This window comes from Arachis ipaensis, chromosome B03 (assembly GCF_000816755.2).
Source record: "Arachis ipaensis cultivar K30076 chromosome B03, Araip1.1, whole genome shotgun sequence".
Classification (NCBI taxonomy): Eukaryota; Viridiplantae; Streptophyta; class Magnoliopsida; order Fabales; family Fabaceae; genus Arachis; species Arachis ipaensis.
Window position 1 is genome coordinate 94,903,788 of NC_029787.2, and position 14,778 is coordinate 94,918,565.

Genomic DNA, 14,778 nt, shown 5'->3' on the forward strand with positions numbered 1-14,778 from the left:
CATGGTTTTGGAAGTTTTGGAAAGAGAATTCCGAGAGTGGCTTTGTTTTCAAAAGGAGACTCACTTTGAGTAAATTTGGCTTATGAGCCTGAGATGATTTGAGAAAATGAGATCTTTAAAGCCAAGACTGAAAAGAGTTGAAATTTGATTTCAGAGTGAAATGGCTTGAGAAAAGTAATTTATGGCTTAAATTCCGGTTTTATGAATTTAATGATGTTGAACGGTGGAAGTGCTGTTTTGTTATGGGCCGGAATGGCTGTGTATGATTATGAATATTGGCTAGTTTTGGATTGAACTGTGAGCCGGAAAGGCTGTGTATGATATTGATTTATGGCTGATTGCCGAATGAGTTATGGGCCGTATGGCTGGCTATGAATTTTGAATTTAAGCCGGATGGCTGAGATGGATGTTGATCCATGGCTGGAACTGAATGAATATATGTTTCAGATACCTGGGTAGTAGCAAGGGTTGTGGTTCGTCCCACTTGCTCCAGGTTAGAGACTGTGACGCCTGGGTAGTAGCGGTAGTAGTGGTGATTCCACTCGCTCCAGGTTGAGCTTTTAAACACCCGCCTGGGTAGTAGCCGCAGTAGTGGTTATTCCACTGGCTCTGGGTTGAGTGGGTAGTAGCAATGGGGTTGTAGCTCAAACCTACTTGCTCCGCGATGGGTGTTTCTGTCCATGGTTAGCTACCAGGACGTGTCGGGTTGGCTATATAACCGACAGATGATATCATCAACCACTAGGGACAGGCATGCATCATATGCATCTATGTGACATTGTTTGGGTGTGCATATTGTACTTGGTTTGCCTTTGTGATTAACTGCTAATTGTTCTACTTGCTGTAACTGTTTGTTTGTGCTTGAACTTCCTATCTGTGTTTGCAATTGGGACTCTGTTGGATTGTGGTGATTTGGTTGATGGTTGGATTGTTTGGTCCTAGGGATATGTACGGATGTATGTCGTATAATGGAAGTATTTTTGGGAGCGGTTTTGCGGTTTAAAGTTTCAAACAGGCTCATATTTTAGTATTAAATAGTATAAAAGTCGTCGTAATGTCCGAGCTATCAGAGTCGCGCAGCCGGAAGTGTGAGCTTTGGTAGTTAGGGTGTTACAACTAGGATAGGACTTCCGAATTTTCATACCTTGCCAAGAGCTTATTTTACAGTTATTTATTTATTTTATTTGTCTTTTAAATTACTTGTTCCTTACTTTCAAAACCCCCAATTTACAAAACTCATAACCAATAATAAGAACACCTCCCTGCAGTTCTTTGAGAAGACGACCCGAGGTTTAAATACTTTGGTTATCAATTTTAAAGGGGTTTGTTACTTGTGACAACCAAAACTTTTGTAAGAAAGGAATTCTTGTCGGTCTAGAAGCTATACTTACAACGGGAATTTATTTGCGAAAATTCTAGATCGTGCGAGAGTTTCGTTCTTCAGCTTCCCTACTTTACATTTGGCACTAAGGCCCAAACAATGTCACATCTGCTCTCCTGTGGCAGACAATCTCTTTAAGTTAAAATATTCTTTAAATCCTTGTTCTCTACTCTCCTGTGGCAGACAATCTCTTTAAGTCAAAATATTCTTTAAATCCTTGTTCTCTGCTCTCCTGTGAAAGAGATTCCTTTTCTTAAAAAAAAACGAACTCAAAACAACACTTAAAAACAAAATCTCTCCTTACAAAATTGGATTTAAAAACATTATACTTTTCTTAATAAATCGAATTCAAAATAGAATAAATCTTTTCTTAACTAAATAAATCTCAAATAATTTAATTTTCCAAAACCAAATCTTTTTAAAATAGAATTTCAAACAAAATCCCAATTAATTTAATAAAAATTTCGGTAGCATTTCCTCTAAAATTCAGACTATGCCACCCTTCCAGGGTCCCAACCAAATTATTTTCGATTTTCAAAGATCATCCTTGATAAATCAAACATTCCAATTCCAATGCCAAATCATTTTATAAGTCTAAAAGCTAACCAGGTTCAATTTCAAAATCATTTCTCAAATAAGCCTGTAAATCAGATTTTTAATACAAAGTTTGCTTCTTAATGTAAATACATATTTAAATCAGGTTTCAAAACAAAATCACTTTTTCATATACTTTTACAAAAACTCAGATAAAATATTCTCTTAAAAAAATCAGACTTCAACACCCCCTGGGCTCCCTTATTTTTTCAATAATTAACCTACTTTATTTCAGTTTAGTAACCAACGGTTCACTTTAAAAATTCAATACAACAATATCCAATCAAGCTAGTATACTTAATTACCAATAATTCCCAAACTAGCTTGCAACAGAGCCCACTATCATCAAATAAATCTCAGATAAAGAACCAAACCAAGAAATTAACATAACTAAAAATTTCAGCAACAAACACAATCTCAATCCAAACTCAATTCATGTTTCAGTTTGACAAACAACACCAATTAAACACCATTCACAACCATAAATCAACCAATCCTCATCAATTAGTAATACAACACACTTGTGATTATTTGCAATTATTTAATAAGCTTTCTAGGCATTCTTAAATTAAAGTATTTAATTTTAAAAACAAACCTCTACCTTTGTATGAAATCAAAATCAACGAAAGGTCCGAAAAAACTTTTTGACTGAGCTGCTGAAGAGGAAAGCGTCAGAAATCGTCTGTGCCTTCTAGAACTCCAATTAGCTGAACTCAAGGAGAAGAGAAGCTATATCACCGTTAGTTTCTATCGAACAAAAATAATGCTAACGTGTAAAGGAGGAGGATACGAACACTTTTATCGGATTAAATTTTTTTATTGGAATTACGAATCGCAAGAAATTGTGAAAGAAAGCTTCACGGTTCCATGGCCTTACGTTTCAGTCTCTCTTGACTTCTCTTTCTATTATTCTTTCGGTGATGCATGAAGTAAAATGAAAATATCAAGGCTAGTGGTGATTTGTGATGCTAAGCATTTATTAGGTGTCATACTTAAGGTAATCCACGGTTTCTTTCTTTCCTTGTGGCATTCGGTTCTTTCTTCTTTTTTTTTTCAATGCCTTCCGTGAATGAAATGAATAGATAAGTAAATGAAGTGAATATAGTGATAATTATCATTAATAAATATGGCGAGGTGTCAAGTTTTGGTGTAATTGAATCGGCGGTTCAAGTTATAAATATCTTAAACAGATAATTATGAAAATTGGATATATTAAAACACAAGTAATAATATATATGAGTTACTAATATAAATGACATTAGCAACATAACAATAAAAGATATACGGTAAAGCATTAGCAAAGCTACGTTCACCGAGAAGTACCGATATTTACTCATATCGACAAATATCGAACTCGATAAAAATATTATTAACTAAATTTTGTTTTTAAATTAAAAATTAATTTCTAAAAAATCAGGAACTCCAATTTATAAAATAAATTATAACTTGTTTATATTTATATTTCAAAAAAAATCTGAGTCTTTACACGTGGCTATTAATGTCCTCCTCACGCGTACACGTGAATGACGCGTGCGCGTGGCCTTGAGTCCTCCAAATGCTCATTTCTTCATGAATTCTCCATTTTGCATGCTTTTGTCTTCACTTCTCCCATCCAATACTTGCCTTATGAATCTGAAATCACTCAACAAACATATCAAGGCATCAAATGGGATTAAAGTGAATTAAAATTAGTAATGTAAAGGCGCAAAAAGCATGTTTTCACTCTTAAGCACAAATTTAGGGAGAATTACAAAAGTATGCTATCTCATTGAATAAATGTGAGATAAGTTGATAAAACCCACCAAATTCAACACAAGATAAACCACAAAATTGGGGTTTATTAAACCTCCCCACACTTAAACTAAGCATGTCCTCATGCTAAACTCAAGAAAGAGACAAAGGGTATTAACATTTATTCAATGCAAGTAAACTATCTATATGCAATCTATCTACATGCAATCCATCTAAATGCATGCACTACTTGGTCAAAATAAATCAATTCCCAAGAATACATATATAAACATAAGGGCTAAGGTATTAACAACCAGATTAAATCCACAATTGAATTGAGTTATTGAAAAGAATTTACAAACTTGCAAGAAAGGAGATGATCATAGGTGAAAACATGTAATTGAGCAATCGAACCCTTATCGGATGTGTATCCGCTCTAGTCGCTCAAGTGTATAGGGTTGATTCACTAAATTCTCCCCTAATCATGCTTTCTAAGATTTTTTTTTCATCTAACAATCAACAATTATTCAATGCATGCATACAAATATCATGAGGACTTATCCAAATGTTGTAATGGGGCTAGGGTCAAGGTAAGATTGCATTTGGTCAAGTGAGCTTGAAATTTGAATCTTTGATTAACCTAAGCTTTCCACCTAACCTATGACAACCTATACAATTCTAATACAAACCTAACTACCCATTCTTCACTTTTTTCCACACACTCATGCATTCTCTTTAATTCACATTCCATATGCATTGGTATTATTACTTTACTTTGGGGCATTTTGTCCCCTTTTATTTTTTGCTTTTCTTTTTCTTTCTTTTTCTTTTTCTATTTTCTACATTTTTTCTTTTATTTTTCTTTTTCTTTTCTCTTCTTCTTTTTGATGAATTATATACAAAGGTATCAATGCATATGGTTTAAACATTTAATGCATGAGTATGTACCGAATTCTAAAGATTTTTAATAAAAATACAAAAACATACTTTTATCCCAACCAATGTTCCCAAGTTACCCTTATTAATGATACAAACTCTCACTAGCCTAAGCTAATCAAAGATCCAAACAAGGGATATTTATTGTTTTTCACTTAGGGGTAGTGATGTGCTAAAATTAAGAACAAAAGGGTATTAACATAGGCTCAAAATTGGCTAACAATGGAAGATAAAAGGTAGGCTATTTGGATAAGTGAGCTTTTTGAAATGAAGGCCTCAATCATATAAATGCATTCATACACAAAATAATGGACATAAAGAATCAAACAAATCAAAGATTACAATCATAGAAAGTGAATAAAATACACACAAGAATGGAAAATAGTGGTTATATGATATAACCACACAATTAGGCTCAAAACTCACATGCTTATGTATTCTTAGCTCAAAAACATGTTCCACAATATATAATTCGAGCAAGTTTCAAGAAAAAAAAATTTTCTCAATCAATTGGAGTGCCCTATAGATAAATTTCTTGAAAAATTTTATTATTTTGACTAAGCTTATATATATATATATATCCTAAATGCAATGTTGTGATTGAGAAAGGTAAAAATTCCTTAGTTTAATTCCTTTTTTTTTATATATATATATATATGCAAACTTAAGGAAATGCAACTAAAAATACTAAAAGACCTAAAAATTGAAATGCGAAAGTGTTGGGATTAGAAATTGTCACCCAAAAATGCCGATTGGTCAGACGACCTCCGCACACTTAAAAGTTTGCACCGTCCTCGGTGCATTCAAAGATGAGCAAGGGGGTACGGCGACTTTTCGGGTTGCCACCTTCAGCTGGTGGATCAACCGATTGCTGCATGTTCTTTCTTCTGCTTCCGTTTTTGCTTATGATTACTCATCCATGAAAAATAGAAAATAGCACCGTAAGATGAGAAAATGCAAAAGCAAGGAAGCATAAATTATTGGGATGAGGTGAATCACTAGAATGAAGTGAGTGAATTAGTGTGACATTAAGGAGAATAATGTGTGAGTTCTAAGTTTGCGCGCGATTTAGAACACACACACTAATATAGAAGCTATGTCACGATTACACAAAGAAAGTATGCACCTCACTCATTTTAGTGTGCTTGAAATACTTCAAAGAAACTTGTAGGTTAAGACAACCAAACAAGCAATAAAGAAGCATAAAAGCATTCAAGCAAATAATCAAGCAATTGTGAATTGGATAATGAATAGACATTGATTGATATGCAAGGAATTTTAATGAACCAAATGGAATATAAAACTTACACATCAATCAATGACACACTTTGAATTTTATTTGCAATACCTAATTGACATAGAAGTGGAAGACATGGGTGCTTATGGAACTTAGGAAAAAGAAGATAGAAATTAAAATCAATCACATAGCAAGCATGGTCCACAAAGCTTTAAAAAGCTCAAAAATATGTCACTAGGTAAGCTTTCGATCCAATTTCACAATTCCAAAATCTCAATGCATGAAATAGGTAATGTGAAGAAGGGTCAATCATAAACAAGCATCACCTAACAAAAAATGTATTGATAATATACAATTGCCTTATCATAGAGAATGAAATCAAATCACATGCAGGCTAGCTGCAACATGCAATTCAAAGGATGTAGATTGCTTTGAAGGCAATGACATACACTTGGTATCCAAAAACATTAAGCATTAAGAACTCAAAATCAAGTAACAAATTGTAACCTCAACAAAGAGTCAAACAATGAATAATTTCAGCATCAAGAAATAGCAAATCAAATCAATAATCCAACACTTACTACAACAAATAAGGATTTTCACAATGGTCAAAAACCGTTGTCGTAGATTGAAAAACCGTTCCCAAAACTTTAGGCAATGCTTTGGCAACGGTTTTTGACCTGTGGTATATGCGGCCGTTACCATTGCTCAAAGGTAATGGTTTTTACCTAAGACAACGGTAACAGAAAATTGTTGCCACAGTTAGTGGCATAGACAACGGTTTTGACGGAAAATTTTAAGCAACGGTTTTGATCCGTTACCCGATAAGCAACGGTTTAGAGCCGTTCCTATTAATATGACAACGGTTTAATACCGTAACAGGATAGGCAACGATTTTAAACTGTTGTGGTTTTATTATTCATATAGCCAACGGTTTTAAACTGTTACCGTTGGTGCCAGGTTTCGGCAATGGTTTTAAAACCAATGCCAGTTTATAGCCATCTAGGACAACGGTTTTAAAGCGTTACCGTTGATGTCATTTTTCGACAACGGTTTTAATACCATTGCCATTTTATAGTCATCTAAGAAAACCGTTTTAAAGCGTTACCGTTGAAGTCGTATTTTGGCAACGATTTTATTATGTAGTCATCTTTGACAACGGTTTTAACACCATTGTCTTTTGTAACTATTGACAACGATTTTTTTGTAATATATAATTTTTTATTTACAATAGTTTTCTCGTGAATGAAATTAATTTCAGTTTTTTTAATTATTTAGTGTCAATAAATAATCTAAACTATTTGAATCAAGTCACTAAAGAAAAATAATTGAACATTTCCCATCAAATTTAACTTATAAAAATTGTTGTAAGATCCACAATATCATCTAAGTTTGCCAAAAATATAATAACAAAAGAGAGTTGAAATAGCTAAGTAGCAAATAGTCATCATGTCCACAAGTTCATGACTTGTACTCTATAACATTTGCTTTTAAAAATTTGACCTTAATCAAGTTCGATTTCCCCTTCAACATAGTTTTCCTGTAAACAAAAAAAAATCAAATATAAAACTACACATCTTTAATACTAATAATGTTAAATAAAAATGTTTGAGAGAGAGAGAGGACAAACATATATATCATAACATTCTTCTATTTAGATACACAAAACAATTGAATCAACATCATCATAGTCAACCATTATTTAAGATATGATAACATATAGAAACTTTAATAACAAATAATACCGCTTCATGCGCATCATTGTTCGGATTGCCTAAAGTGCTTCCTAATTGAGCAGCTAACATGTCAAGGTCCACTCCTGAGCTTTTTTGTTGCAACATCATCTTAACAAGCGATTTTAGTTCATCTACTTCTTTTTGCATCACATCAACCTTATTCTCTAATGTTGCTTTCTCAGTTGCATGTTGCTGCTTAAGGGTGGCAATGTCTTCATTTTTCTTCAACAAAGTTGGTGTGGTAACTCTTCCGTAACATCGCACTCTCTCTGCCTTCTCTTTCCCAAATATGGATTGGAAAGCTCTAATTGCTGATTCTTTAGACTTTTCATTCTCAGCTTGCAAGTGTGCCTGTAACAACCCTAATTTTTGAAAATCAAATAATTAGTTATTTGTGATTTATTTTAAGAAAATTATTTTACTAAAGGTAATTAAATAGAATTTCATAATAATTGGAGTTTAAATTAATTAGAATTTTTGTATAATCTTTATTAGATATTTGGTATGATTGAAATTATAATTTTGATAATTGAAAAATAAGAAGAATTGTATAATTTAATTTAAATAAATTTTATTTTGAATGAATTATGTTATTAATTTGAAATCCTAAAAATTATTTTATTAGAAATGATTAGATTAATATTTATAAATACTTTAAGTTTAAGTCAATTAATATTTATGTACCATTTTTATTATAATTAATTATTTTATAAATTGAAATTAAAGTTTCAGAGATAGAAAAATAATAGAGATTTGTATGATTTAATCTAGAAAATTGATATTTGAATTTAAATTGTACTTTACAGAATATAATTAATTTGTTCATTTTATAATGTAAATTAGAAATAATTGATTGAACTTAGCAATAGGATGATAAATAATGTTCCTAAATATTTTTAATAGAGTACACTTGATTTTAAAATTGTTCTACTCTCCAATTTTATCAAAATATCTATTCATATCTATCCATATTTCTTTATAAAATCCTAATTTCTAACCCTAATTCCCAAATCAAACCCAAAAACCATAATTTCCTACAACAGCCACCACCCTCCAAACCCTAGCATACCACCCACTACCGTTACCCTCACCACATGACACATGCACAGACTCACCTCTCTCACTCTCAGCCTCACCAACGCACTCACACTCATTTACTCACTATACACACGCACGCACACATATGGAGAAGACAGGAAGAGAGAGCGCCAGCGAAGAAGGGGGAGGAGCAACACTGCCACCGCACTCCGTCACACCCAGCCGCGTCTTGCTCGCCGTCCTGCTATCCACCCACGCCGAGAAGGAAGAGAGAAACAGAGGAGAGTGGCATCGCGTCTGCTGCGAGCTCGCCGCCGAGGAAAGCCACCGTGTCGTCGCCATCGTCGTCCTCATCATGACCTGTCACCGTCGCTGGAGCCAGCCGCTTTCGTCGCCGTTCATCCTGGTCGTCACCATCGCCGCTGGTCTGCCTTCGAGCTGCCGTTGAGGAAGGGAGCTCGAACGTCGTCGCTGGGAAGGAGGCTTGGCCGTCGTCGAACAGAACGCAATGGTACTGAGAGGCATCACCGTTGATGACGCCAAAGCTCGACAAGGGCTGTAGCGCCGTCACCGAACCACCGCGTCGCCGTAGCTGTCGCCGGGAAGGTTGTTGGAGCTTACCGAGGATATGGTTCTGATTCTAAAGCTATTTATCCATGTCACTACTCATCTTTATCCCCTGTTCTGCCTCTGCCTCTGAATTCTACAAGTTGCCGGAACCCTCTGTCACCGGGAAACCAACATTCAAGCTGCCCAGGAAACCACCCTTAGAACCACTACTGTTTTGGTGAGCTCTATCCCCTGTTTTTGCTTCCTTGTCCTACCAATTTGTTTCTACTTTGAAGCTTGTCCCTGAACTGTTTGTATTGTATAAAGAGATTATTGTAAATTACCTTGCCGCCGCCATTACTGGAGGTAGCTGCCGGCTCTATTTGGAAACTGCTGCTAAGTCACCACCGAAGCTAAGAATAGGTGCTGGGATTTGATGGAGCACCGCTGCTGCTGTGGATTCGTAATATTGGGTTTACCGCGTTTAAATTCTTCAATTACGGCTAATTGAGGTAGGGGATTTTTTTCAAAATTAACAGTTTTAACTATGAATGCCAATGAGGTTTAGTAAGTAATTCCAAATAATTCACAAATATGATTAATTGATAGGAATAAGCTTGGTTTGAGGTTGTGGAATTTGGATTAAGTTTGATATTGAGATGATATTCTGGTGTTTCAATTAGTTTATTGAGTTTAGGTTATGTCGGAGAATGTCACTGGGTTTTGTTATCGTGAGTAATTAACTTGACAAGATTAATTTTGGTTAATGCTGTGACTGATATTGGTTTTCTAATTTTGATGGATTTGTTGGAAATTCTGATCTTATGTGATATTGCTGAATTGGTTGAAATCTGGTTGTGAATTTTATTTTGAATTATTTGATATTAGATTGGAATTTTAATATATTAGAATGACTGTGAAATGAACTTATGATGGGTTGGAATTGGTTGAAATGTGGCTGTAAGTGATGATTCATTTAATATTACTTATTAAATTGAAATATGCTGAGCTAATTATTGAAAAGCTGTCGAATGGATAATTGATGAATTGAGTTTGGATTGTTGCTGTGAATGTATGGTTTCGTTATGAGAGATTGGTTGGTGGAATTAAGTTTGGAATGAGGTTGTGGGAGTAAGATTGGTGTGGTATTAAAACTAATTTTGATTTGAGGCTGTGAATTGTAATTTGTGAGCCATTATTGAATTGTTTGAAAGTGACTAATTATTCGAATTCCTGGTTATGCTGATTTCTTGATTTAGTTGTGAAATTAAAATGTAATTGATGATGGTGGATATTGTTGCAAGCTTGTTTGAGAAATTATTGGTTACTGGATATGTTAATTTGACTGGATAATATTGTACTGAGTATTGAACTGATTCAAGCTTGTGCTTGGTTTGGAATTGTTGTGATAATGGTTTAATTGTGACTGCCTTTTGATTATTTCAGAGTTATTGGAAATTTAGATTTTAGTTGATTATGTTGAGTTGGTTGTTATTGTTGATTTAAGGTTAACTAGAGTTGATTTTGAGAATGGTTAAAGGATTGAAGGTTGATTACTAAAGTATTTTCTTAAAGTATGATCTTTAGAATAAATTGGTAACTTTGCTAATAACTATATAACTTTTAAAATAACTAGAAATATGAAAGGATGGTGTTTGGAATATTAGTTATGAATTCTGGAGGCTGGACTGATCTACCTTTAAAGGACGATTTATGGAAACTCTGATTTTAATTATTGTTAGGATGTCGATTGTTAAACTGATTTATGATGAAATGATTACTGAGATTCCGTTGTTGTGAAAACTACTGATAAAAGGGCTGGTGATTTGTTGAGAAAGAGGGAACCCGTAAGGGTGGCTAAGTCCGAGTTTTAGGGGAGGTGCTGCCGAAATTTTATAAAATCTGAGATTGTATTTGAGAAGTTATTTTAGAAGATTTGAACTTCGATAATCATATTATTTGAGTTTTATTTAGTTAAGAAAAGAATTATAATATTTTGAATTTGAATTACCAAGGAAGGGTTTATGTTTTGAACTTGAATTATTTAAGAAAGAAATTATGTTTTGAATTTGATTCAATATAGAAAGAGTTATGTTTTGGGCTTAAAATAAAGGACTACCTTTTTAAAAATTTGGTGAAATAATAATATTTGAATTTGAATAGAAAGAGAGATGATTTTTGAATCCTTGTGAAGTTGGTAAACTTGAGAAAGAGTTTTATTTGATTACTTCTAATGAAAGGTTATGTTTTGAAAAGTGTTTAATGAATTTAAAAAATAAATGATTTTCTTGAGTCTTTGATAGAGAACTAAAATGAAAGATAGTTTTAAAGTTGGCTTGACTCAAGATTGCCATAGCAGAGATTATGAACTGAATTGATGATTGAGATTTTTATGAACGAATGGTAAAGAGAAATGGCTTGAGCCAAGATATTGCAAAAGTGAAAGATGTAAAGTTTATACAGTATGATTGAATAGAGAAAGAAAAAGGTACTGCATAAGAATGTGAAAGTAATGATGAATAATGAGAACGATAATGAATGATGAGAAAAAGAATGATTATGTAATGATCTGCTGCGTGAAGGCAGCCAGATAGATGGTGGTACGACCACTAAGAGCGCTTCCCTGGGATACTTAGCTATAATGCTATTCTGTAAGTCAGAGGACTCTTACAGAGGTATCGAGAAAATACATAACTGGCGTATGCTCCTGTAAGTCAAAGGACTCTTACAGTAAGTGTATGTGAGTGTGCTCCTGTAAGTCAAAGGACTCTTACAGTGAGTGTGTTGGGCAGACTAGCTCTGCCCTGTAAGTCAAAGGACTCTTGCAGTGGGTTGTTAGTGCCGCCATGCAATTCAAAGGACTCTTGCGATGGGTGTTGCCAACAGGGAAGCCTTACCTGATCAAAGGACTTCGGGTAACGTCGGGAGCGGGTATGTAACCGACAAATGAGCTCATTACCTGCACTAGGGCTAGACATGCATCATCCTTGTTTGCACATTTGCATTTGATTGGGTTTGCTCATTGTACTTCCCTGTGATTGTGCTGTTTGTCTTCCTGTGACTTGTTTGTATGTTGAACTGAATCTCTGGCTTGTACTATTAGTTTCTTGAATGTATTAAATTGGTTAAGAATTGATGTTTTAATTGAGAATTAATTATGTGACTGATAGATGGATAATGTGACTAGTTTCATAATTAGAATTTGTTTGAGTTTAGAGATTTTGAAGAGGTAATTAATTAGCTAAAGTAAAACCAAAAGTATTTTCAAAAAGGTTTGATAAAAATATAGTTTCCTTGAGCATGTTAATTATTTGCATGTTAATCATTACTTTTACGGCATTCTCATTCCCTACTGAGAACGTGTGGTTTGTTCTCACCCCAAAATCTTCCACCCTTTCAGTGACACAGGTTCGAAGACTCCGTTTAAAGCTGCGAGCGATTATGGAACTTATTTATGAGTTAATTTTATGACTTGAGTTTCTTTCATAGAATTCCCTCGCCTTTGTAGCTTTAGTTTTTATTTTATGCAGAGGGATAGGAGTTGTACCTGAATTTTATTTGTACAATATTTATTATTAATAATAATTATGTGATTATTATTGCTTGTTGATTCTTCGACATGATTTTAATGAATAAAAACAAAATTTTTCTGGAATTTTCCATAAAACTTAATCGCGATATCGAACTAAAGGCTCAATAGTAAATAGTTAATAAAGGAAAGCAGGTTGGTAACGCCTTACTTTCGGTATGATCATGACGTTCTGGAAGTTGCGTCGTTACAGGGGCTATATTAATGTGAAGAAAAATAATAGTAATAAAATAAGAGTAAATACACAATTGGACTAAAAGCATATATCATTTGACAACATCGAAACAAATAATAGAGATTAAGAATAATGTCAAGATTCTTTAACTCAACGCAAGCATAAAAGTAACCACAAGTGATGGACAAATTGCCAAGACACAAGAAATCCATAACCTATTTTAACCAAATTAACTCCTAATACTTACAATAACATCCAGAGTGTTTTCATCCAATGATTTTCCCTTTGTGCTTTGGCGAGTCTCAACAAATATTTCTGCTTGAGTAGGTAGTTCATTATTTTCCTTAGAAGCAGCCTATAAGTCCAATTCAAATAGCATTTATATAGAGTTAAAAGGCACACCACACATACACATACAAATTCACAAAGAATTAAAAATTGTACCAATCTTGCACGTATTCTTGCAAAATTTATTGGTCTCTTTCGATGCCTAAATTTCTGTTGTGCCCTATTTTTCTTATTCTGCGCAAACATTTTCTACATAACAAGAGACAAGTATTATCGAAAAATCATCCTACTTCACTCATATGTGTATATAATATAATTGCATAAACAATTACACTAAGTATCACATGTCTTACCTTAACTTTCTCAGTTCTCCAATAAGCAATTAACTTGCGAAAATGACTCTCAAGTATGCTCTTATGACGATTTTTCAGCATCTTATTAACACATTTGTATGGCAGAAAATGAGTTTGCTTTATTGTGGTCTTATACCTTCTCCAGTTGTCATTGATACGAGCAAGGACCATTCTCTTTCCTTCAATTGGAATAATGAATTTAGCCTATAAAACACAAATATTATTTGCTAGTAAGAATAAAATACATGTGTACATTTCCAGATACTTTCTAAAAGAAACAAGATTAAAGTTCTCACTTGAACATATTTCCAAATGGCTTTTTTATCTTTAATCCACTTTCAATTTGTGTAAATTAATGGACAAAAATCTGAATTCCTTGCCACTGTGCCCAAAAATTTGCTCAAGTTGTTTACAGCTTCATCAGTAGGACCGATTGCCTCTCCTTCAATATCTAGAGTAATTTCTTCTCTATCTTCCTTGCATGAATCTTCAAGCATTGTGTAGGTCCTCGTGTTTTCTTCACTGTTGTCTCTATACAAAGATACTAATTATATACCATCCCTCTTATTGATTTATAAGATATTTAATTGAAAAAAAAAGAACAAATTAAGTAACCTATTGAGTTAAATTTGGTCACGAAACAAAACTAAAGTAACAAATTACCAAATTCAATTCACAAATTGGAATTCAATTAACACAAATTTTTATAAATTTTGGCAGCATTCTGATAGTAAATAGGACATTTTTTAATTTAAACAAACAGCAAACTCAACCCATATGAACTCACTAAAATCAAATCAGCACTAATCAGCACTAAAATCAAACGGCAGCAAGCGAAAATGGCAATCAGCAGCAATATAAAAATTAGCATAATAAGGCCATCATCATCATCGCTCAATCAAAACAAGGCATGAAATCAGCCATTAACAAGGATAAAACAGCACTATACAATTTGAAACTGTTCATTCCAGGCATCAGCAGCAACCAAAAAGTTCAACCTAAATCCACTACAAATCAGATATAACTTCCTAACCACCTATAATCCACTAAGCATGCATAACTAAACTGACTAATTTAACAAAAACTGAACAAACTAATTAAACTAAGAAAATGTAAACAGGGAAAAAAATTGAGAACCTGCAGAAGAAGCAGAAACAGAAAATGGCAAGGG

At 33.6% G+C, this 14,778-nt stretch overlaps 2 long non-coding RNA genes across 2 annotated transcripts in view; one reads left to right on the forward strand and one right to left on the reverse strand.

The window, feature by feature from the left end:
* LOC110270244 overlaps positions 1-8,978 on the reverse strand; it is a 13,144-nt gene extending 4,166 nt beyond the window's left edge. The window contains exons 1-2 of the long non-coding RNA XR_002359552.1: positions 8,849-8,978; positions 3,595-3,598 (exon numbers count right to left, since the gene is read on the reverse strand). This is a non-coding gene — a long non-coding RNA (uncharacterized LOC110270244). The remainder of the gene's footprint in view (positions 1-3,594; positions 3,599-8,848) is intronic.
* LOC110270243 lies at positions 9,370-12,645 on the forward strand. The gene is made up of 3 exons (XR_002359551.1): positions 9,370-9,440; positions 9,569-9,714; positions 12,603-12,645. It is a non-coding gene; the product is annotated as an uncharacterized LOC110270243 (long non-coding RNA).